The sequence below is a fragment of the Podarcis tiliguerta genome (genome assembly GCF_965153285.1).
Source record: "Podarcis tiliguerta genome assembly, chromosome: 5".
Lineage (NCBI taxonomy): Eukaryota > Metazoa > Chordata > Lepidosauria > Squamata > Lacertidae > Podarcis > Podarcis tiliguerta.
The window spans coordinates 41,756,948-41,782,240 of record NC_139538.1 but is presented as its reverse complement, the minus strand read 5'-3'; the positions used below and the strand labels follow the sequence as shown (position 1 = coordinate 41,782,240).

Here is a 25,293-nt window from a genome sequence, read left to right as displayed (position 1 = left end):
ACCCAGACAGAAAGAGGTAAATCCCAGGGAGGGAAGGGGACGCCAGGCAGCCGGAAAGACCAGAGGAGAGAATGCTGCGGTGGGCGGTGATACCATCCGCCCTTAAAGATGATGATGGTGAAGAAGAAGAAGAGGGGTGGGTGAAAAGCTCCCCACTCTAAGTAATGCAGGCTGGGAAGAACCAGGTCTTCTCCCACCATGGAAGTAACCTTCTGGCTCTACAGCAAAAACGAAAAAACAAAAAAGGCCAATTCCCCCCACCCTCATCTAAGCGGGATGGAGAGCTTCAAAGCCTCCCTTATTCCAGGTCTTGCAAATATCCCTAGTAGGAAGGAAACTTCGCCACGTTGGGAGGTTTCACTCGTTTCTTCCATCTACGCAAATCTTGTGCCCAAATCGCTTTAATTCAATGAAAGGGTTGGGGTTGCGTGCTGAAATAGCTTGAAGTGCTTTTTCTTACTGGCTAGTTTGTTGCAAGGACGCACCTAAGAAGCAAAAACCCTTTGCATTTAGTAGGAGTTACTTCCAAGTAAATTAAAGATTGCATAGAATCCAGCTGAAACTGATATTTTGTTACCCACAAACAACCACGAAAATAATTACTAGCGGAACCGCATGTGAGGAGATGGGCATTTAACTACTCCAGTTCCTGCTAGCGTGTAGGGTTTGATTTAGAGTAGACCAAAAGTCTAAATTTCTGCAATGCCAGATGCAAAATGTTTATATCTCAGTGTAATTAGGGAAACTACGTTGAGACATCCTAGGGCTGTGCAGTCCAAAGCCTTCACTGCAATTCCCAGGATGTGGTGCCTTATTGTGATATGGGGTCTCTTCTAAATACTGTATAGCCAAAAATAGTTATGTCTTCCCTTGCAGCAGGGCTGAATTTGTGTCAAGTTGTTATGAGCAATGGCTAAAACCAGTAGAACTAAACTTGTGCCGTGGCTCACCAAGGACAGCCATGGAACCTAGGGCTCAGATTGTCAGTTCCCCCCATCCAACAGAGGAGCCAACAGCTTCACAGTTTGGTTGCTGGGAATGGCGATAGCCATTCCTTTTGCATTTCTACATGTCCTCCAGCTGCCAACAGAACAGAACCACTGTCAGGAGAAAAGGATGCAACCTTAGCCTAGGGCTCAGCCTTGAACATGTCATGTAATCATAAATAAGAATACCTATACTGGCTGCCTGATGAATAACTACAAATATTATGAGCACATTCAGAATTCAGTGGAAGGTTTCTAGCGCAGGATAGTGACCTGCAGGCACATTTGAGCCTTCACATTTCTAATTTTAGAAACAGAGTGAATCTATAGCATTGGTCTTTATGTAAGATAGTATTGAACTAAAGCAGGGGTAGGGAACCTGTGTCTTCCAGACATCACTGGACTACAACTCCCATAATCCCACAACAGCTGGAGAGCTACAAGTTCCAACTCATTAGATCTAATGCCACTGTGTCCCCTTCAGAGCTGCCCTGGGATATAGGAACCTTGCAGGTACAGACAAGATGTCTTTCAAACCCTAAATGTTACTAAGCAGGGAAGCATGAAATCCAGTGCTAGCCAGAAACGAGGGACAAAAGTGAGTTTTCAGCACCTGTTCTATGGGCAATATATGTTCTGTAGAATGTAACATCCCAAAATAAGGACACATGGCAGCTTTTGCAAATGAGAACTGATGGACAGAGCTGGCAAAAGACACTTTTCCATTCAGAACTTTTAATTGCATTTTTTTTAAAAAAAAAGTAGTAACAACACATTATTGTTTTTAACTTGGAAGCTAAACCCCAAGTATGTATCATTCCATTTTAGAGCAAGTCTTTTTAGCTACTCAGATTGGCTGGTATTGCTTGGTATATTTAATTCTCCTGCAATGAGGAGAACCGTAATTTTGAGACATACACCAGGTAAAAAAGCCAGTAAGATTCAAGGCATAAAATTAGGTGCTTCCTTCAATTGAGCATTGGAAAATAATTGGGGGGGGGGGGAGTATATAGCTGGTTGTGCAAATGTGCACACATATACAGCTGCAGCTGTACAACTGTTCTAGCACAATAGACTTTTTATAAGTTACAGGTTTCTAGGTTTGACTGTAATAGAACAAACCCTCAAAATATGGAATGCGTGCCTTCCACTTAACTGATGGCTTGCTTTAGCAGCACAAGCCTAAATGTACTGGCAGCCTGAACCAGGATTGTCATATTTTCATCAGATGCTAAAATCAGAAGTCAATAAATACAGCATTTTAAATGCCTGCTACTCATCTGAGCAAGTAAGAAAATAATGGAAGAATACTTCATTCTGCAGAACTCTGAGTAACGTGCAATTGCAACTGCAGCTGAAAGGCTACACATCTGTTTTCTTTTTCATAAAAGGAGTCGGGGCTTGGATTATGTGCTGAAATACGAAATCATACACACACACAAAACGTAGCTAAAGTGCTGTGTGTCAAACTGCCACTGGGACTAACCAAAGCTCTGCTTTCGGGAACAGCCTAGCGATAGGAATGGTTCTAATTACCAGACTCTAAGCTACAGAATTCAGGACACAAATTTCCTGAGAATCGCAGTTGGTTCTAGTGAGGGTCTAGCAAGGAGATGTGAGTCTCCGCTACATAAAAACAAAGGATCAGTCTTATGTGGTTAGTACATCTAGCACAGTATCCCCTCTCTGACAAGAACCAGCTCCAGATGTACCAGAGGAAGCCTGAAACAGTGCAATGAATCAACATATAACTCCAGCCTTTGCCATTCACTTTTCAGTTATTTCACTCTCCTAAACTGGTGACACCCTCAGCAAGAGGTCCTCCTATGTATTTACAAAATCCTAAACAACTTGGGTCCAGGGTACCTCAGGGATCACCCGAACCCTTATATCCCATTTTGATCACTAACTAAAATAATCTGCAAGAACTAAAATAATCTTCAGGAATGTTGTAGACCATTCCCCAAGTTGGCAAGGCTCACTTGATAACAAGAAATGGAGCCTTTAGAGTCTTCAGCCCAGGCCTGTGGAATATTCTGCAAACAGAGATTCAGCAGGCGCCTTCTGCTTCAACTTTTAAATACCTGCTGAAAACTTTTCTATTCCACCAGTCCTGTGAAGGAAATGAAGAACACATCTACAATGGTTAATTGATGTCTGTGTTTAACTTTTTTATATGATTTTTATTGTGTAGTTTTACTCTTTTTTGTTGTTGCAAACTGCTTTGTTATTTATTATACTGCTATTTCATTTAAAAATATTTCTATAAAGAAATAAGATGTCTGAACCATTTTAGTTAGTGGCTATGGAAAGGATTATGTCTAGGAAGAAATTCTACACCTTATGAAGTTAGTTAAACTATTGGCTATCACCATGATCTTATGGTAGCATGTTTCAAGGATCAATGATGCATGCTGTAGTAAAGAACTTAAAAAACAAAAACTAGATTTTAGTTTTAATTTCACTGTGTTACCCCTTCAGTTCTAGTGGAATGGTAAACATTAAAATGTTAGGCGAACAAGGCGAACACTTCTGGATGGTTCCAGACAACTGTATGAAGGTGTTTCACCCATTTGAGCTCAATGGAAGAGCATACAGGGAAATGATCAAGCCAGTATTTTAAAAAAAACAGAGCTGCTGCTACTACGTTCTCAGACCTATGCTCAGTCTCCCAAGTGGATCACAGAGCTTCCAGCCTAGTAAGCAAAGGCAGCAATAGACTTTCTCCTCTTGGCTGCTTCAGTGCCACAAAAAGCAGCATAGCCTAGGGTTCTAGCCCTGGGTACAAGGGTCAGTTTCTGGCTCTGATTTAAAATGCTACCAAGCAGTCCTCTAATAAACTTGGGTTTTGCAAGGAACGGCAGACAAAACAGGATGAGTCACAGAATAGCACCTTAATGAGATACTGCTCCTTTCAGCAGAAGCACCAGGGTGCATCTGTTATTTGATGTGCCCAGCTGCTATGGCTGTAGTGATGGTGTCTGGGAAAGGATGGTGCTGCTATATGTTCACTACTGCAGCAAAGGGTTATGAGTCATTTCCAAAATTCAGGGTACCATACCATGTCATAAAACACTGAATGGTCACATGGAACCTGAAAGGCTGATTGTGAAGCTATTTTCCTGATAACTCCAGAGTCTGATTTAAAAATAAATAAATAACCCTTGTAAAATATTATTATTTTTAATCATTTCCCTCTCCTGGCATTAACAAGTATCATCCTAACAATCCACAGTGGCAAGGAAACACTTCTTCAGGACCCAAAGCTGCATGAGCTTGGGAAATGGAGCCACAGCATATCCTAATGCACACATATTTGTGAGGTTTCCAACCTGTGGCTGATGCAGGTTCAAGGCTTCCTAGAAAGGGAGACCCAATCCCTTGCTGTCACGATCATATAAATCTGAAATTTTGGAGGTACAGCAAAATAGCTTATCCCCTTCCACCTCCTCTTCACACCTGTATTTGTGCTACACTAGGAAGCATAGCAAAGCAACTCTAAGCGCCAACACTGTTTAAAATCCTTTTCATAGTGTCATGGAGTTGTAGAGTTGGAAGGGACCCTGAGAGTAATCTAGTCCAACCCCCTGCAATGCAGGAATCTCAACCAAAGGATCCAGAACACTCATTTCTTTCATCTGTCATATTACGGTATGTCTTGCTAGAACAGGAAGACACTGAAAGTAATGAGGGTGCCTCTAATACTACTATAAGAACAAAAATACTGCCTACTATAACATTCTTGATTTCCTAAGTGCTTTACAGCCTTTATTGTATTTAACCTCACCACAATGCTATGAGAGAAAAGTTATCAGGATTCCTGTTCTACAGGTGTGGTGGGATTGGTGCTGAACATTTCTTTCTCAAAACTATATAAGTAATCTTTAGCAGCAGTTGAACATACATCAAGAGCTTCCAGATCAAAGTACCAGATCTATTAATCTACTGGAGTGCACGTCTTTCAGGCATTCACACATTGTAGACTTCTGTCCCACCTGACATCTCAGATTCACACATCACACAACTGCACCACCATCAACACTGCAGTGACAAGGAATGTCAATATACATATTATAATAGGCTTAGGAAATGAGACAAACAAGCTTCCCAACAAAGCTAGGCAAAGCTAGAAATTCTGTGATTCAGGTTAGCTAGGCATGGAGATGGTGGGATATACCTGCCTCATGGGGTGTATCAAAATCCAGAAACTGGGGGGCTAATTTCCCCACATGTATTTGGGGAGGGTGAAAACCACTAAGTCCTGCAGACTGGTACGTGTGGGGGTCAGCAATATCATTTTTTAGCAGCATCAGTCCATGTCACAGGAACACATTCTCTAGTAGGAACACATCTTTAGCAACCTTTGGGTAGGCAGAAAGAAAACATGCCCTGTGTGTGCATTTTATTCTCCTGTCTGCTCACTTAGGGCACCCTTATGCTACAGCAGCCTTGCAGCGCATCCTCACCTTCAGCGATCCCTCTTTGGAGCAGGTCCACAAAGATGCAGCAGCTCCAGCTGGTTCTGGTTCTGGTCAAGTTAATAATTAAAGAGGCATTGGATGGATGCTGAAGCAGGACTGGGATGTGGTTGGCGGAAGTCCTATTCAGTCTCCAGTGGGAGGTATTGTGTATTTTGTGTTCTCATTTTGTATTTTAATGTTGTGAACCACCCTGTGATCTTTGGACAAAGGGCACTATACATATTTTAACAGGAAGAGGAAGAGGAGGAAGAAGATCCCTTCCACCTTTTATACATAGGAGTCCAGCAGCACAAGAACCAACCTCTCTCTCAACTCCTGCAGTTCTCTCTTCAGTCTTTTCATGTGCCACAGTTCACCAGCCCCTTTTTACTGTACTCTGTGCAGCTAGCACTGGTGCTCTGGGAGATATAAATCACACAGACACAGCTTTACGGCCATTGATCCAACCACGTGGCAACGGATGCCGCTCTCCGACGAGGAGCACTTCCCCTTGTTAGAAGAGAGACACAGCTGCTCAGAAACTTAAGTCCTTTTTGCTGGGGCTTTGCCAAGATTGGATAGCCAAGATGGTTAGAACGCCTTAGGGAATATGGAGGGTGCAGGCTGGGTCGGATTTCCAGATCCTATGTGTAGGACCCTGAGGGGCTTGAAGGGACACTCCAGAGAAAGCACCAAAACAATTGCTCACCAACAAATCCTGGGGCTGTGTGTGTGTGTGACGGTGGGGAAGGGCCCTCATCTGAGGGGCAGGCTGTCTACTCCAGGACTTGTTGGCATGTGAAGTCAAGGGAGGAGAGGGGGGGGACCTCTGCACCTTGCAAAGGCCACAGCTGAGCAGGTGTTTCCTGTCACTTGTTTCAGGCAGTTAAGTGCTTCCTTCAGGGCCTGCTAAACAGAGTCCTTCATCTTCCCTCTCTAGTCTAGCCCTAGTTCCACAGGCAAATAGTCCACTGTCATTTTATCTCATTTCTTTTGTTGCCGCTGATCAATGAGGTTTCCAAAGAGCTGCCCCCAGCAAGGCAGCTTCTATGCTATGTTCCCAGTACCCAGGTACGCTTCTGCTGTGGGTGCCACTCAGCTTATCTCCTGTGCTATACAGGAACATGTGGCTACTTCATGTGTAGCAGGGCCTCAAGCGGGGTTCACAGCTACGGGCAGTTTTTGCTCCAGCTGGATTCTATTAGGTTACAAAAACTTACCCAATTTTACATACAGATTCCTGGCATGACAGTATTCTGAACAACAAAGCTAGTTTTACCAACTTTTTCATTGCCCTGCAGGCACCTTCAGCATATAGCAACCTGGAATAATTTGATCTCTTCTGTTGTTTGTTGGCAGCTCAATATAATCAAGAGACTGTGTCTGTCTAGAGATAAATAAATCATTGTTTTTGACCAAGGAAACCGAATGAAGCGGCCTGTATAAAATCATGCAATATCAATTTGATTTGTTATTATTTTTTGCATAATCTACTCCTTTTCTGCTAGCCATAGGGAGGAACAAAGAGCTATGCCAGGTGCTAAATCTGTTCTGCTTGTCTACTGAAATTCCTGTCTTCCCCCCCCCCTCTGGCTTCTGAGACTTCATATGATGTTCAGGGCATTTTAAAGTCTTGTTTTGCAGCCTTAAGGTCTAGAAACTTAAAAGAAGGTGACATTCTCAGGATGCTGAAGTTTGACCCCAACACCAATTCTTGTGCTTGCACATTGACCTGAATAAAAGGCGGAAAGCATGCCTTAATTTGTTTGATGGCCCTGCACTGCCCCTGGAAGATAACTGGAAGAGACATCAGGTGTCTCTGAACCAGTCATTGAGACAGAAGGGAAATTATTTTAAAGTTGCTCTGATTGCAACTTTGAAAACATTTAGACAGAGCTTGTAACTGTCACTGATTCCTGCACTAAGCTATTAGACCAGAGATTCTGAAACTGGACCATAAGCTCCATTTAGGTGATCCCAACAAAAGATTGTGAGCAGTCAATAATATTTTTTTTGTTGGCTCTGTGCCTGATTTGTTGTTGGGGTTTTTTTCTGACAATTGAGATTGAGGTCATTTTGACCAGCGAAGGAATTATCAAACAAGCTAACAAGGACTTGGCCTATGGCCCATTATTTTCATAACAGAACACTGGTACAGTTTACTAATTTCTCCCTTTTTTAAAAAAAGGCCACTTAAAGGGGCACTTCTCGGTGGCCTGGCCTAGAGCCTTTGGTTTTCACTGGGTGGTGCTGGTTTTGAACATGAAGCTGGCATTGAAAAAGAAGCAAGTGCTACTATGTGATTCTCTGAGATGAGTTTTCAAGTGTCTCTCTACAACCATAGTGCTCCCTAAATTGACTTCCCTAGCCTGCATTGCTATAGTCACCCACTGCAGAGTAAGCCCCATTGAACTCACTGAAACTTACTTCTGAGTAAACAATGGGTACAATTTTTATTTATTGTTATTTCATAAAATATATATGTGCCGCTTGATTGTAGAAAATATTTTTCCTATAAGGGCTACTTATATTAATTTTCAGCAACTGGATTTGTTGCCCAGTTGAGGAAAACTTCCACCTGGCCCACTGACCAACGAAACTTCCACTAGTTCACTCTTGGACATTTGAAGCACATTAAAGGACACTGGAGAAAGCACATTCTTTCCCTCACAGAATTCTAGGCACTGTAGTTTACCCTTCACAGAGTTATGATTCCCAACAACCCTTAACAGGCTACCGTGCCTTGAAAGTGGTGCTTTGAAAGTGCTTTAACTATGTAGGGTGCACACAGCTTTGCCCTCTGGCTGCTCAGTGACATCAAGCCTAGTGGACAGGGTTGGTGGAATTGGAGAAATCACAATAACAAACAGCCATACAGCATGCAGAGGGAAGAAAATGCTTCATAAAAATGCCCTAGTGCAACTTTCTCCAACTTGGTGCCCTCAAGACATTTTAAGCGACAACTCCCATCATTCTTGACCGTTAGCCACGCTGGCTGGAGGTGATGAAAACTAGAGTCTAACAACATCTGGAGGCCACCAAAACAGGGAAGGCTGCTCTAGCGGATAGCTAGAAAGAAGGCCTGTGGCACCCAAAGTGCTCTTGTGGTTCCCATGGGATTGGTGCCCTCTTAAGGGGGAGTAGCTATCCCTATAGGGAAGTAGCGATCACTCTAGTTTGAGGTCTAGATTAACTGGCAAGCCAATCTACTTGCTAACCAAAACCCTACAGAAAGATGTCTGTACTAGCAAAACCTTTTGCTGGAAACTACCACACACCCAGATTCTGCCAACCTAGCAGTGCAAGTAGATAAATAGGTACCGCTCTGGCGGGGAGGTAAACGGCGTTTCCGTGCACTGCTCTGGTTCGCCAGAAGTGGCTTAGTCATGCTGGCCACATGACCCAGAAGCTGTACGCCGGATCCCTTGGCCAATAATGTGAGATGAGCGCCGCAACCCCACAGTCGTTTGCGACTGACCTAACGGTCAGGGGTCCCTTTACCTTTACCACACACCTAGCACTATGCAGCTCACAACTCTCAAGCAGAGTCCCACTTAAGCGGCTTCTGGCAGACCAATAACTTCTGCATTACCCTAACCTTCTGGTTTCATGTTACATCTGTGCATGCCAATTCCATACAGCGGTGATTCTCTTCCTGCTAGGGAAGGGACAGAAAGAGCACAGGCCAGCTGCTCCACAGCTCTTCAAACCACCCTGCTGTCAAACAGCAGGAGAGAAAACCACAGACAGGCCCACTAATACTCTGGCACTTCTCACCTATACGTGAGTTTTAGTGGCAAACAAAATGCCAAGGAGATGACTACCATCCATCAGAGTCTCTTGTTAACAAGGGACACACAAACAAGCCAGGAGAAAGGGCTGAGAAGGAGAGGGGGAGCAGCATGTTTGAAATAAATAGAAGGGGGAAATGCACCACAGTAATGCATCATTACCCCATTCAGAACAAAAAGTGCTCTTACTCACGAGCCACATAGCCTACAGCTGTCCCAATCCTGACCCCATGCAACTCTACAGACCCCAAAGCATGGCACTTACCCCTTCCCACATGCTTTACAGGAGCTGAGTTGCTTATCAGACTTTGCCAAATATACTCTTCCATCTCAAGCTTGTTATCTGGGGAGTTGTTTGTAACCAACAGCCTTGCACAACTCTGAAAAGTGGGTGCTTCTTGGGCAGGGGGATTCTTACAGCAACCAGCCAAGCAAACACACCCCTGGTTGAATCTCTTCAGCCATTTACAATTTATGGTGCTTCTCTAGGAAACTGTGGACTCCACCCACCACAGATAACAACCTTTATCTTATTTAAATTGTTGTGCTAGAAAGGAAAGAGTGACCATGCTAGACTTTCAGCTGCTCACTTCACACTCAAGGTTCATCCTTTAAGCATGTAAACTAATCAGTTACTGAAGCGAGTCGGTTCCCCAGAATAACCAGGTGTCTGGAGGTGTCTGGAGACGTTTGCATGGCTTTGGGTAAAGCTTGGGACATCTTTTGGAGAAAAATGGAAGTCAATGAACTTGGAAGGGGGAAATGAACATATTGTTGTTCTTAACCCTTACCTAGTGTAACTCTGCTGCATCAGGCATTTTGTTCTCACAGTAGCCAACCAGATGCCTGCACAGGCAGGACCTGAGTGCGGAGAACTCTTCCTATGTGAAACCCCACAATGGGTACTTAAGAGACAGACTGCCTCAACAGTGGGGCAACAAAATAGCCATCATGGCTACTAGCCATTGACTGTCGTATTCTCCATGAATTTGGCCAAACTTCTTTAGAGCCATCCAAGTTAGCCACCATCACTATCTCTTCTGGGAGCACATAGTTAAACTAAGGAATTCTTGTGAATTTGAAGAAAGCAGAGTCTCCAACTGCTTGTATGTTTCTTTCAATTAGCCATATTGGATGATATGTTGAGGATATTTAATCAAGATCAGTTTTTGCTTGCTAACAAAAACAGGCAGATCACTCCTTCTTGAGGAAATTATCTTCACTATATTGTTAAGTGGAGTCAAGAAGTGTACAGAAATTACTTTTTCCAACATCCTCCCCATAGTGATTAAAACCTGATTTTTTTAAAAAAAATAAAAGGTAACATTTTAAATTGATTAATCACCTCTTTCATCCCTAGACAAAAAGGCTGAAAATGTGATGGAAGAATGCATCAAAGGGTCAGGAACTGGTAATTAAATACTGTTTTTTTAAAAAAGATATCCATGTGCGTTTAGAATTTCTGAAGTCATTCTCATGGCTTTTAGTGGTTGACTTAAGATTTTGAACATTAACAGCACCAGTGGTGGAAGGCTACACTTTAGAAGCATATACAGTGGTACCTCGGGCTAAGAACTTAATTCGTTCTGGAGGTCCATTCTTAACCTGAAACCATTCTTAACCTGAGGAACCACTTTAGCTAATGGGGCCTCCCGTTGCTGCTGTTCTGCCGCCGCACGATTTCTGTTCTCATCCTGAAGCAAAGTTCTTAACCCAAAGTACTATTTTTGGGTTAGAGGAACCTGAAGCGTCTGTAACCCGAGGTACAAGATTACAAGATTCAACATACAAGGAAACTGTTTCCTGAATGTGAAATACTGTTACTATACAAGGCAGAGGATCAATTGTGTTGCTCTTCTGAAGAAATTACAGTTGCACTAGCATAACATGCCCACATCAATCAGATGCAAGTTAGCTACAAAGCACTACCTGATTATACAATTGGCAATGGTGTACACACACGTCTGTGTGTAGGTGAGATATGATCACCTACTAGTAACAACAGGTTGCTTTCACTTTCTTTTTAAAGTATGGAAGTAAGCATGTTGAGACATTGGCAGAAACACCATGGCAGCCTATGATATCAATAGACCAACCCCCAGCAAAAATAGCCCAGGTTACGTAGGGATTTGGGATTTGGGCATCACTGGGAGCCTTGGCTGCTATATGTTGGCGTTTGGGGAGGAAATCTGGTAGGGCCCCTTTCCTAAGCATGGCTTCAGCATGTGGAACTGTACAAAGCAACTTAGGCAAAGGAGGACAGGCAGCAGCAAAGTCAGCCCCACCCTCACCCAAGAGTTGTTCTGCAGAAGGCAGGCTTATCGGGCACCTGCATGCATGACTTGTGGTTTCCTTCAGTTGCTGGGCAATAAGGAGGATCTGCCGGGCTCTTTTTGCAGCTGGCTGAGGAAGGGAGCATTTCCCCCACTCAGCGACACAAATCTTTTTTTTTAACCTAGAATTCAGGAGGAATGGGTCGGTGATAACCATGGATTATCTGAGCCCCCCTCAGGACTTGCACAAAGCAAATTTATTTTCCAGGCTTATAAAGGAGGAAAACGCTGTGTGTGTGTCTCTATATGAAGAGTGCCTTAGATTCGGCATCTCAAGATGAAGCTGCTGATTACTGTTTTTCCAAGGCATCAATATGCATTCTATGGAGAAAGGCCTGCCCATTCCTAAAAGCCCAAATGTGCACAAATGCAAGCAAACCAGAGATACACAAACAACAAATATATCAATTGCAGAATTCCTAGTGTGCAAACGTATTTGGTATACACGCATGCCTGTATTTGCACAAATACAGAGATGCTCACTCTTAACTAACTTGCATGCACAGTGGCTCAGACATGCGCACTGCCCCACGCTTTCCATTAGCTCCAGCATCTGGATTCCGGGGGGGGGGGGGGCATACTGAATGCATCAGGAATAGAGTTTCTCCTGCCAGTTCCTTCCCCAGGGGGGGTGCAGTTCAATCCAGCCTGGCTTACAGTCCCTATTGGGACTCTGCCTAGTTAAACAGATAGCTCCCTACTGAATAGGTAATTCTTCCATCTTCCTCCACTTGTTTCCTGAGCCTGAGGTGGCTGGTTCCAAGCTGGAGGAAACATTTAGCAGGTTCTAATCATGGTGCTGCAGTTGCTGCTGTTCCCCACTGGCTTCAGTGGTGGTGGCAGATAACGTTTCCCAACCCGCCTGAGCTTCAGAAACCGTCCCTTACAAACACTCAGCAACAAATACTAATACTGCCCAAGAGTTCAAGTATTGCGTCCTATAGGCCTCACTGAAATTTTCCACGATTAAAATACTGCTGTGTTTCCACTATTCTCTCTTCATAACAGAGTCACAAAAATGTAACCAAAGTCCTACAGTATTTGGGTGTTCATGAGTTCCAGTGTTCAACAATAATGGGCCACACAAGTGACACTGACACAACCCCCCCCCCAAATAGAATAATGAAGCATTCCCACCCCACTCACCTCTCCACCCTCCCCCTCTTTCCCCCTCTTTTCTTCTCAACCTAATACTGCATACAACACTAATGTCTCACAACAAATGAAACTGATCTGTAGAAAACACAGCTCGAAATAAGACAATACACATATTTTTGTAAACTAAGAAATCTTTAATAAAAATCATTATATTTTCCCCCCACAGTGAACTGTGAAACCAGATACATATATAATATATAATATACATATATAATACATATAATATAACCAAGTAGCCCCACCTCCAGGGTCACACACTCCTCCCCCAACATCTGCAGGTACAGCACAAAAGTCTGTAGGGAAAGGATCTTTGCACACACCTGTGAAGGCCCCCCTCCCTATAGACATTCACCTGTATGTCAGGAGAGGAACATGCCACCCTAGGGATGGGGCTACTTGTTGTGGCTCTCCTCCTTGCTCCCATGTTGTTGAACACTGGAACTCACGTTGCTTGAACACAGCTAACATTTATTAGGAATGTGCCTGCTGCAGAAGTGAGTGATGCTCTCTGTGCAAAGGAAACTATCGAGTTAATACTGGTTGAGAGTCAACTTCTGAAAGTGAACTTGAATTTGCCAGACACACAAAAGGCTGGTGGTTTAAACTGGGACACTGGGGAAGCTCTGTTGGCTGGTAGGATTAAATGCTTAGTGGCTTTGCTAGGAGAAGCAGATTACACTCATCCCAACAAGGTACCAGGTTTTTTTCCCTAGGAGAAAGCAGGGGAAATTCCAGCAAGGAAATACATCTAAGATGGAATGGTGCTTTGCATTCTGTGTCCAATACCACTGATCCTGCAGAATCCTTGCAAGAAAGAGAGTGAATGAGAAATACTGATGGCAGGGCACAGTTGACCATCATGAGCTGTCCTCAAACCTAAACAAGCTCCTCCAATTTCTCTCTCTCTCACACACACACACAGAGAAAGAAGAACAGGCTCCCTGGGTGGCTGGCCTTGCACAGTGAGCAGCGAAACCACACCAAAACACTTCTACTGATTAGAAATAACTGTATTTTAACATGAAGAGAGATTAGCCAAATTCATCCACCAACATCTCAAATAAACAAGCACAGTTTCCACAGCCACCACATCTGCATCTGTGCTTTTATATACATTTTTCCAGGTTTGCTCTTGACACTAAAGGGGTGAGAGCCCCAGCACAGTCTTCAACACTGTTCCTGGTAATACACTGAGCTGGTCCTTTCACCATTAAGAGGCAAAGAAAGGGGATTTGTTTCATTCATAATGGCCAATTGCACCTGTCAGCATAATACCAGAAGTTCAGAGCAGTGTGTACCTCTGTCCTTCTACCCTGATCTCTATAAGCACCACAGTAAAATGTTCTAACCCCAAAAAATTCTTTGCTTGCTCCTCAGGAAGAAGAGTCACAGAAGTTATGGGTACATGCAGAAAAATCCTGAAGCAAACCATGGTATCTGCTTCCCATGGCTCAGGCAAATAATTCTGTTCTTTATCACTACAGCCACCACTCAGCCTCCCCGGTAATCAATGAAGCTGTCCATGCTGAGAACAGGAGCACTCCATAACACTCCGGCCCCTCTCAGCCAGGAAGCAATTCAGAGCCTGCTTGCAGTTACAAAACTATTCTTTGTTTTTCTCTAGAGAGCCAGTGTGATGCAGCAGAGTGCTGGGTTTGAACAAGAGAAATCTGGAATCGCCTCCCCACTCAGGGATGAAGTTTACCAGGAAAGTCACTCTCTACAAGCCAGATCTTCCTCACAGGGTTGTTGTGGGGTTAAACTATTGCTCTGAGCTCACTATAGGACCAGCAGGATACAAGTACAGTCATACCTTGGAAGTCGAACGGAATCCGTTCCAGAAGTCCAAAGCGTTCAGCTTCCAAAGCATGGCTTCTGATTGGCTGCAGGAGTGTCCTGCAGCCAATCAGAAGCTGCGGAAGCCATGCCAGATGTTCAGCTTCTGAAAATCGTTCAAAAACTGGAACAATCACTTCCGGGTTCAGGAACCAAAATGTTTGAATTTAAAGGCATTTGGCTTCCAAGGTTCCACTGTGTAGGAAACAATCTAATTGTCAGTGGAGACTGGTCAACATGGGTGAAAGGAGCACTGCCTTACCAACTGCAGTCTGCCCTCAGCTACCCCCTGCCTGCCTGCCTTATACTTACAACCAGCCATGGGGTGGCTCTGCCTCTCACTGGCTCCGACTCTACCTGCTGTTAGTCTCCCTGCCGTCTATCCTGCCAGTCCCACTGGACACTAGTTGTTGTGAATCTAGTTTTCTCCAGAAGCTACGTTGCTGGAAAGAGCCTGTGTTTCAAAAGCAGCCAACGCACACCTTTGGCCTCTAGCAAGGAAAGGAACGCTCACAGACTTGGTCAGCTGAAATTTCCAAGACAAGAGATGAAAGGATCACGCTGCTATACCTAGAAGGGAAGAGTTATGGCATTTGCCTTGAAGATATGGACTTAAAAAGCAAGAGCAACTGTCAGTTCTGGATTGTCTCAGGCCAGATACATGCTGCAGTAGGCACCTTGATTATTAAATAGGATCCCCAGCCTCCCTCCCCTCTGAAAAGAAACCTCTGCAAATTGAAACTGGGACTCAGGTGTAAGCAAGCAGCTGCATTTTCATTCGGTTTTGCTGTACAAGTTGTCCTCTTTCCCCCTTATGCCATTCTAATTCCTTTCCTCATCCCCAGTCAACTCATATATATTTTTTTGAGATTCTGTAATAGCACACATTTGGGGGGAGCATCTAATGGAGTTAAGCCAGTCAACTAAGAGTTCTGCATCTTCAGAAGAGTGTTTCCTTTTTACATATCTTGAAAGGCTTTAGCAGCCCCAGCTGCTGTTGGGTTTTTTGTTTTTGTTTTTTAGGTGGGCGGGGAGAAGCCTTAAGAGGTAGAAGCCTTAAGGGTCCTCTAGGAATCATAAGAATGAGGAGCTTCTAAGCTTTCCCCCTGCCATCTAGACATATTTGGGGCAGTTATTATCACACATACCCCTTTTTTTCTGGAAGAGCATTCGGTCATGTGAACCTCCACCTATAGTCTGATGTGGTACAGCCCAAACACAGGTTCACATCTCAGTGAAAACTAAGCCCTAATGGGAGCCTGCCATGCTGGGGATTCTGGGAGGCAGCAAGGCTGAACAGGACTGGCAATGCACAGGACCCTCCCAATAGTCAGACTATTGGTGGTCCATCTAGCACAATACTGTCTACACTGACTGGCAGTGGGTCTCCAGGATTTCAGGCAAGGATTTCTCTCCCAGCCCTAACCTGGATATGTTCAGGATTGAGTCTGGAACCTTCTTCATGTAAAGCATATTCTCTACCATTGAGCTATGGCAGACAACAGTTATTGGTGATACTTCTGTGCTAGGTAACTCCAGTGTGAACTGAACAATCCAAGCTGCATCAGTGTTAGTTTTTTGTGTGAACCTTAATGCCATTTACGCATTCTACCAGCAGTGGGGAAGCCACTTATCCATGAGTTAGTGTTCTCATGGACAGAACAGGAAAGACCAATGTGGCTGGCTAGGTTATTTAGATACAGTGGTACCTCGGGTTAAGAACTTAATTTGTTCTGGATGTCCGTTCTTAACCTGAAACTGTTCTTAACCTGAGGTACCACTTTAGCAAATGGGGCCTCCTGCTGCTGCCACACCAGCACCACGTGATTTCTGTTCTAATCCTGAAGCATAGTTCTTAACCCGAGGTACTATTTCTGGGTTAGTGGGGTCTGTAACCTGAAGCGTCTGTAACCTGAAGCGTCTGTAACCCGAGGTACCACTGTATAGCCTCCAACTGCATGAGATCTGATCTCCAATGAGATGCACAGCTGGAAGAACTTTTAAAACACATCCTTCTCTTGGCCTCTTTTACGCACATATTAATAGAGGCGCATAGCTTAACACAGCTTTTGCCCTTGCCCATAGAACAAACAACTGAAAGGCATTATCTTACTCAACACCCGGCTGGGCTAGAGAAAAGGGAGTTCATGCTCTCTTTCCAGAACTCTTCATATTGGCTGTAAAATGAGTAGGAGCTGTTTTGTTTTTGTTTTCCCTTGTGCTGCAGTGTTTCTGCTGCCAGCAGCTTTGCAGTCCGTACCATGTCCACCCACCAGTGGCATAGCGTGGGGGGTGCAGGGGGGGCCGGCCGCACCGGGCGCAACATCTGAGGGGGGGGCGCTTGCACTCGCAGTGCTAAAATCCACTGGTTAGGGGGCGCAAATTACTTGCCTTGCCCCGGGTGCTGACAACCCACGCTACGCCACTGCCACCCACAACACTTTTGTGAGGTAGGTCGTTATTACTCACATTTTGCAGCAGGGGTAATAAAGATTAGGAGTCCACCCTGGGCTCAGCCAATCCATTTTCCAACCTGATCCAGACCAAAAGAAATATGTAGGATGACCCATATCTTTTATCCTATCAGCATGAGAGTGCACAAACAACAGAATCCAAGCACACCACTCCGTCCTCAGCTTTCTCCAAGCCTCTTCCATTCTTTCTTTGAGTGAGTGGCATTCCAATCCTTGAAGTGCACATCCCCACCCAGTCTCTTTAGTCTTCCTGTCACCTTTAAATTTATTTATTGAATACTATTGCATATACGCCGTGGCAAAAGACACGACTCCCTGCTGGTGGAGACTCTGTTATCTGGAATGCCCAAGCTACAGGTGAAGAGAGGCGGATTTAAATCAGCAATAACGTGGCTGACACCTAGTCCCTGTCCAGAATGACTACGGAGCAAATACTGTGTTGCTAGAACATGAATAAAACCAGTAGAGAGTCTCACCAAAAACTGGCAGGAAACAGAGGTCAGCGTAGAACATACAGAGCACAAATTCCATCAACATGATTTAGATGATATAAGGCAGATGCAGCTAAAGTGGTGCCCTTCTTTAAAAAATAATAATTGTTTTTATTAAAGATTTTATTGTGTTACAAAACAAACAAATAAACAAGGAAAAGTATATACAGCATCTCAACTTTCAGTTTATAGAGTCTTTTTCACAGTTCAATTACATTTGGTGTGAGACACTACCATAGAGTATAACTTCCGTCGGCCCCAGCTAGCAAACCCAAGGATAAGCAATAATGGAAGCTGTAGCCCAGCCACATATGGAGGGCACTGTGTTGGCTAGCCCTGATATAGGGCTTCCCTAGGAAAGAACAAAGCAGGGCTCTTAGTCCTCAGCCAACTTGTCTATGACAGGACAACTTCAGCTAATGTATGAATAGCTCTGAATAAAGCTGAGTGGTTTCGGAAACCAGGCAATTCTGGCAACGTGCTGGTAGATGAAGGGAAATGAACAAAATTGGGGATGAGCCTGCAGTCAAAGTACCCACAAACTGGATTTTGTAAACAGAGATTTCCTCCCCTCACCCTTTTAAATCCCCTATGGGATGTTCTGGGTCAGGAAGGGTCAAGTTGCTGAGGTTACAAAGCTAAGTCCACTCTGCCTTTGACCTCACTGAACCACACTGACAGTTTTAGGAGGGAATGCATTCTGAGCAAGATTCTGACCAAAGTACAGGTAACTTTGCTGTATGAAGCATGAGTTATGCTCAGGTAGCAATTTCTCTTGTTCACACCTTCCCACAATATGATCGCAGGCTCCACTGAAAGTTTATGCAGAATTTAAACACTCTGTGCAATGAAAAGGAATGGGTGGGAAACAGATGCAATGGAAGTCAGAATGTGCATCACACATGAGGAAATTATTCCATGGTGGACTTTTATTTTAGATTACCAACTAACGAAAGTTAAACTCCAGCTCAGAAAGTCTCTGAAAACCACAAAGGACAAGGCTTTGAGGCCAGGAAAAATACATTGCTCACATGTAGGCAACAGTTCTGAGCATCACAATTCAAGGAGGGTGTTGACAAGAAGATGGAAAGGAGTCAGAAGAGAGCTACAAAAATGATTAAAGGCCTAAGATCTGACTTTAACTGGTGAGTCATGCCACCACAATTCTTTTCAGGGTTTTTGAAAAGAGAGAGAGAGAGATGAGTGGAGATGCGAAACATATTATTCTGCATATGGGTCCTTGATCTGCAAAGGCTAAAATTATTAGTCAAAAAAAGTCCTACTGGGTTACACAAAGCTCACACCTACATAATGTGCACTGAACTGCAGCCTGACAATGCAATCCTGTGCATGTTCACTTGTGTTTGGTGGTGCTTACTTCCAGATAAATGTTTATAGAATCACAGTTTAAAATGCAAATCACACTTAGGACAGGCTGAATCAATGGGGTATCTTCAAGCCTGAGGAAAATATCAAAGGAACGGAAATAGGCTCACTGTTTTGTATTGTCTATAATGATCTAAAGTGATCATTTCAGCCTCAGCAGCAAGAAAGATAAGAATTTTTCTTAAAGTACAAGGAAGAAAATCAGGTTAAATGTAAGAAAGAATTTTAATAACTGTAAAAGTGTGAAATGCTTAAATAAGCTGCCTTGAAGTTTCCATATTCATATACATGTATTTATGTATGTATGTATACATATAGACAGTTTTTAGCACACTGCTGATATGGAATATCATGTCCCAGAGCAGAAATGAACTAGGTGACAATTAGGTCAACTCCTGTCCTATGTTTCTATGAGCATCTGAGGTTTAGGAAAGGGTGGCAGAACTTCTCCACCATCATTTACAGACCCATAATTAAGATCACTAAATGTAGAGTAGTTACCTCTTAACACTTTAGCTCACTGTACTAGCAGCCAGCATAGTTTAAAAGTGCTAAAAACGTGGTCAAATGCTTTCCACCACATGCTGTTCATTCATTCTAGTGAACTGAGTGGATCTGAACCCACATTAGTGACCCTGTTGGTGCATAACCAAAGGGTTATTCCAGACTAGACAAAAAGATCTGCTAGATTTAACACTAGGCTTTCATTCCAACTGTTGGGCCTCCCTCCTTCCCTCCCTCCAGCAGGACAGAAGGCAAACGAAAGCTGCATCCTAGGCCACCCTTATGACCAACTGGGTGTACAGAATGAATCGTAGAAGTGTGGAAGGGACCTAACAGTGATGACAACCACTTATAGTAAAGCATAGGTGGGCAGAAAGTAGGTTGGATTCTACGGGTAGATCTCTGTATTATTTGGAGTAGATCAGCAAAAACTCCCAATTATCCAAGAACAACAACAAAGCTCCCCCTCCCCTCACTCCCCACTGGCGAGAGACCAGGGGTGATTTTTGTGTGTGAAAAGATGTGATCTTGGTTCTGGTTCTGATAAAATTCCTGGACTGAGCATGTGCTCAAAGGCAACCTCTGCCAAATAATTCTCAGCCACCTGCATGAGACACTCTTATTCACCTGGCTCTGGCTGGTGGGTTCTAGTGGAAAACAAAATGGACCCTGAAAGCCTGAGGTTCTGCGCACCTCTGCAGTAAAACAGTATCTTTGGCAGCTGAACATCCCTAACAGAATATACCAGGCAAAATAATTGCACCCGTACCATGGTGTGCAAAAAGCAACAGCCAGTAAAATAGGCAGCTTAGCTTGGAGATACCTAACGGAGCCCACCCACAAGTACAGAATCATACTTGTGACTCACCTCCTTTAGAAGCCTAATTGTTTCCCTCCCCCCCCCCACAAGCCATGAAGGGATTCATTTCACAGGGATGGGTGCCCAGGCACCATGGGGATGGGTGGGGTGCACAGTCCTAGGCAAAGCACAAGGTGTGGAGAGGGGGAGAAACTTGCCAGGAAAATCCAAGTGAGGAGGAAGAGAAAAGGCTTGGCTCAAAAAAAGATGTTATTCCTTCAGGTGCCATATGTGGGACATGATCTAGGGGTGTGGCTTGTCATCCCATCAGCCAATCTAAACTACCACCTGCTATTATTCCATTACGCCCTGCATAGCCTCGTGTATCTTCAGCATCCGTGTGCAGACAGTGCCTAACCTGCAGTTGAGTGCCTAATGCATCCTTTCATATTCCACGGAAGCTGCTCTTCAGCAGCAAGGGTATCTTTGGGGGGCCCTCCTGACTGGGCTTGCTAAATTAACCTCAAGTAACTGCAACCTGCTTATTTGGGTTGGAGGATGCTGCTTCCACATCTTGGCAGAAGATACGTGCAGATTTTTCCTCACACAGGTCTTCCAACTTGCTTATTACCTCTAATGCGGAGTCTCCCTCCACATGCAATCGTGTATAGGACTCACAAAGCCCCTTGCCCTAATCTCTGCATAGGAGCACTTCTAGAGCTGTCTTCTACTCCATTCTTTTCCAGTGTGTATGTTGGGGCCACATGGCAAAACTTACCAACGTCATCTGCAAGGGTAGAGATACACGTTGCCCTCCCCCCCCAAAAATGCATAACAAAACTTCATGAGCAAAGCACCTTCAGGGGTGGGCAGGCAAACTGGAGCACTGGGATGGTGGAGTGTCTGCATGCATCTCCCCTGACCTGCTGCTGCCCCACATTGGTCCAAAAGCAAGATCACCCTTGCAAACATGTGTCTGGAAGCCCATAGGAATAGTGGCAGGGGGGGGGGGCAGGCAGAAGCTGAAACAGAAAAATGACAGCTGGGAGAAGGGTTAAGCACCCACTGCCTCCTCGTGCCTCCCTGCCTCTTCTCTGGAACCAGCCTCCCTCCTGAAACTACTTTACCCTAATAGTGTTTTGTTATGTGCAGTTGTGCATGACATGTAATTCCTCCCCAGCTATTGCAAGAAAAAAGCTCCATCTTACAGACTGTGGAGGAAGAGCGCATGCATTAGGAAAGTTCCTCTCTCAAAACATGCAGGGCAGATGGCTTGATTGTGAAGGGAGCTGCGAGCGAGTTTAGACGCAGGCTCTTCCTGCTGAAAGCAATGTCTGAATGACGGCAAGAGGGCTGGCCGGGTGGTGGAGGGGAATTCCAATTTCACTCCAGCCCCAGCCTGCCCCAGTAGGAAGCATATCCTGCCCCCTGCAGTTCTCCCTCCAAGGCCCTGCCTGCCCCCTCCCTATTCCCAAGGCTGGTGCATGCCCAGGCTGCGCAGTGTGTGCCCCCAGGCTGGCAGCACGGAGGTTTCTTTGTGTTTGTCTCAGAGCTGGTTGGCTGGAGAATTCCCTGGGCAGCCGAGCGGCAGAGCAGAGCTAGATGCCGCAGCGTGGCTGGCAAGGGCTCACATGCACCCAGCATGTGACAGCTCCCAATTAACTCCTGCTTCAGTTCTGAGTGCACACAGGGAAAGCACCAATCATGGCCCAGTATGACACAGCAGCTCACTCGCCCCCCACCAGGCATCCGCTGCTCCTGCCCCCACTCAGCACCCACGGGCTCCATCAAGCAATCTCTCACTACTGCTTCTCACCGCCAACCCTTATTGCATCCAGGTGCAGCAACAGCCCTGCCTAGAACTTCCTATCTTCATCTGAAAACAATCCCTACCAGCATCTTCCACCCCTTCCTAGCTTGGACAATAAGAAAGTTCCCTCTGATTGCTATGCATCCTGTCATCTCTTTCCAGCATCCACTGCTGAGACAAACTGGAACTGCAGTAGCATCATTAGCTGAAGTCTAGTTCAGTATTCTCTTTCCAGCCTCATGAAGTCACATCTGGCATCCTGTTTGGAGGCTCCACAATTTCCACAGGATTTGCTTCATGGATCTCCTAGGTTCTTTCACATCCATGAATTATGTAGAATTTTCCAGTTCCTGGTTACTCTACAACAGAATTAATCATACAGCCCTAGCCATGTCGAGGGAAGGACCATGGTTCATAATAGAGCATGCAAAAGGTCCCAGGCATCTCTGTGAATGGTTAGGAATGTCCCCTGCCTGCAACCCAGGAGGACAGCTACCAATCAGGGTAGGCAATGCTGAGTTAGAGGAACCAGTGGTCTGCTTCAGTGTAAAGTGGCTTCCTCTGTTGATTATGTATCTTGGAGCAGATGGACAATCACAGACCCATCTGGACCTAACAGATCCCACGAATACTTTTGATTCTTTGTTTGGCTACACCCACATTTTCCATATTAGAGATTGCCATAGGAATGCTACCCGAGTGAAACATGTCTTTCTCTTTGCAAAGGATGGAGTTTTCAAGTGCATGCAGAGATCAAGAGCTGCTCAAAAGCTTGGGAAAGAGAAAGACTCTCTCTGTGAGAGAGACAGAAAGGCAGACAGAGACAGAGAGAATGTACCTGCATTCTGGCCTTATCTCCATGTAATCAACACACAACTGTGTTTCTATCTACTGTACATTAAATTCCAGGTTGTGACTACAAAGTTGCTACTGCAGTGGTTTCCTCTCCCCACTGGGAATGTCCATTGCCACCTCTTTCTTGGCACAAGCAAGATTAGTCTTTCTACAAGTGTTTACTAAAAGGACCCAATTTCCTGCTGCTATAATGCTACTAAAATACTCTCATTCTGGCCAGCAGTGTATTTCGCTCCAGTGAGGAGCACCACTGATGCCTCTTCCATCTTATACTTAATGTCCTTGAAGCCACCATGTGGTACCTGCCCTGTTTCTTCAACTCACAACGAACTTCTCCATTTGCCATGCAAGCATCCCTGACCAGTTACTCCAAAGGGTTAAGAGAAGGCTTTCCAATTCTAAATATTGTGGTGAATTGCACAAGAGAATGTCCTTCAGCAATAATCCCTTGGGAGTCAGAGGCAACATCTGCCTATTGTTTATACTTAGTAGCACCTTGATCTTCATGGAAAGCATCTGACAGTAGCCTAAAGGTAATATGGGGTCTTTGGGATTGTTAGCTGTGGACCCTGGATTAGAGGGGCAGAAAGTTAGCATGAAGCAAATTCCCAGACTCTTCAGCAGCAACAGATATTTGTGGGAAGTATTCACAGTACTAAATAACCCCATAAGAAAGGAGGAATTTCAAATATCTATTGAACAGCCTCCGCCACCCTTCTTTTTCACACACACAAACCCAACAGAAGCCATTCCTGGCTGCATGCAGGGTTTGAGATTAGCAGGGCACCAGGTGCATTTTGCATCTAAAGATTCTCCATTTGCAAGCACCTCAAAAATCTGGGTGCCATTTTTTGCGCCTGGCTGAAACTCAAGGATTACTGAAATGTATGTGCTTTGAAGGCTCAAAGTATATGTTAAGCTTAAGGATAGACAATATGTCAAGGAGTTTAGTAATAAAGAGTAGCATTTTGAAAACTGAAGTATAGTACCAATATTTTTATTGTAAACACCAAATTAAACATGTATTAACAATTTCTGTTAAAAATATGATATTAACAATATGTCACTTATGTGAATTAGTTCATGCTTATCAAAATAATAAATAAAAAGCGTTGCCGACTCTTCCCCACCACCAAATGGCCACACTAGATATTCTGTTTAGGTGCCCACAACCCAGGCGCCGTTTCTATCCCAGTTTCTAACACTGGCCACATGGTTTGTGACAATCTCCAGTCAGCCAGCAGTCATGGAATCAGGGTCTGTTCATGTGCTCTGAGGCCATTTGGATATCTGGAGCACTTTAAATCCTATGTAGCCTAATAAATAGCCTGACTATTCAGTGGTGATTCAAATGGAGAAGAACCAGGAACTACTCTATTGCACTTCATAATTTCATTAGGCAGTACTTCCCCTTTGAGTGAAGGCAGAAGTATTCAATGCCTAAGGAAAAACTGCTCTGACAGGACAAATACACTAGTGCTATCAATATTGCATGGTATCTGGGCTGGGCATCTCAGCTTTCATAAAGTTCTTGTTTTTTTAAATCAAGTTTCTGGTCCTCACAACTGCGGAGAAAGACTGCTGAAAATTCAGAAACCAAAGAAGCTTTTGGTTAGAGCTTCCAGGGGTAATGGGAGAACTTTTGAGCCCCCAGCTCCAATCACTCTGCCACTATAGTGCTCCCACAACAGACTGCTTCTCTCCCTTTCCCTTGCTCAAGCATATTCTAAATCATGGGTAGGCAAACTAAGGCCCGGGGGCCATATCTGGCCCAGTCGCCTTCTAAATCCAGCTCAAATCCAGCTCGCAGACGGTCTGGGAATAAGCGTGTTTTTACATGAGTAGAATGTGTCCTTTTATTATAAATGCATCTCTGAGTTATTTGTGAGGCATAGGAATTTGTTCATTTTTTATTTTTCCCCCAAAATATAGTCCGGCCCCCCACAAGGTCTGAGGGACAGTGGACCAGCCCCATGCTGAAAAAGTTTGCTGACCCCTGTTCTAAATTCTGTAGGAGAAGGGAAACAAAGCAATCATAACCTATTTGTATTTACTTACATTTGATGGATGAAGGGCTCAGAACAGAGAATAATTCTGAGGCAATATGAGCCATTATGCAGTCGTACCTCGGAAGTCGAACAGAATCTGTTCCGGAAGTCCGTTTGACTTACAAAATGTTTGGAAACCAAGGCGCAGATTCCGATTGGCTGCAGGAAGCTCCTGCAGCCAATCAGAAGCCACGGAAGCCATGTCAGACATTTGGGTTCCAAAGAACGTTCGCAAACCAGAACACTCACTTCCAGGTTTGCGGCATTCGGGAGCCAAAATGTTTGAGTCGCAAGGCGTTCAAGATCCAAGGTACGACTGTATATAAGTAGCCTCTCCTTTGTAGAACAAACCCACTTAACCA

General features: G+C 44.5%; 1 protein-coding gene across 3 annotated transcripts in view; it reads right to left on the bottom strand.

The window, feature by feature from the left end:
- The window catches only part of LDB1 (LIM domain binding 1), a 61,800-nt gene that overhangs the window by 31,071 nt on the left and 5,436 nt on the right, over positions 1-25,293 (bottom strand). The gene's annotated exons all lie outside the window — the stretch shown is intronic.